This window comes from Gigantopelta aegis, chromosome 2 (genome assembly GCF_016097555.1).
Source record: "Gigantopelta aegis isolate Gae_Host chromosome 2, Gae_host_genome, whole genome shotgun sequence".
Taxonomy (NCBI): Eukaryota; Metazoa; Mollusca; class Gastropoda; order Neomphalida; family Peltospiridae; genus Gigantopelta; species Gigantopelta aegis.
In genome coordinates this window covers 15,968,817-15,969,545 of record NC_054700.1, presented here as the reverse complement: position 1 = coordinate 15,969,545, position 729 = coordinate 15,968,817, and the positions used below count along the sequence as shown (strand labels likewise).

Genomic DNA, 729 nt, shown 5'->3' with positions numbered 1-729 from the left:
TAATTATGACATCAGTGTGGGGATTTTCTTGTTAATCCCCAAAACATTGATCCTTTCAAGTAAATATGACCATGAACATTTATGGCATCATATAATTGCCGCGTATGTGCATACATGTGTGCGTAAGGGAGAGAAAGAGAAGATAGGTGACATACAGACACACACATGGAAAGATCAGAGAGAGCGAGAGAGGAGGGGTGGGGGGGAGAGGAGAGAGGCAGAGACTCGTACAGAGAGAGAGAGAGAGAGAGAGAGAGAGAGAGAGAGAGAGAGAGAGAGAGAGGAGAGAGAGAGAGAGAGAGAGAGAGAGACACATGTACAGAAAGAGAGACAGACAGACAGACAGAGACAAAGAGAGACATTTTAAAACAGAGTAACATTGCAGTTGACTTATAAAACGTTCAGTAAAACTGTTTACATTTAATTTGTCCCGAAAGGTACTTTATATTATTCAACCAGCTACACAGTCGCAGTGTCTAAAATATTATCAATATTTTGATATATAACGGTAACTGAATTATGGCTATGTAAATAAAACAAGTGTTTGTTTTTTAATAGTGGTTTTTCCTCTTTTCAGTATTAATCTTTTTGTGGATTGGAAAGATGTGTGGAAAATGGACATTCATGGGTATCAAATATATAAAGTTGTTGGTGATTGTATTCCATTGGTCATCTCAATTGTGGTGATCCCAGCTTTATGCATGTGTAAGAAGAAAAGTCTTGAAGATG

General features: G+C 38.0%; 1 long non-coding RNA gene across 1 annotated transcript in view; it reads left to right on the top strand.

Annotated features, from left to right (window-relative positions):
• LOC121376997 overlaps window positions 1-729 on the top strand; it is a 5,546-nt gene extending 4,817 nt beyond the window's left edge. Inside the window, exon 3 of the long non-coding RNA XR_005958569.1 lies at window positions 578-729. This is a non-coding gene — a long non-coding RNA (uncharacterized LOC121376997). The remainder of the gene's footprint in view (window positions 1-577) is intronic.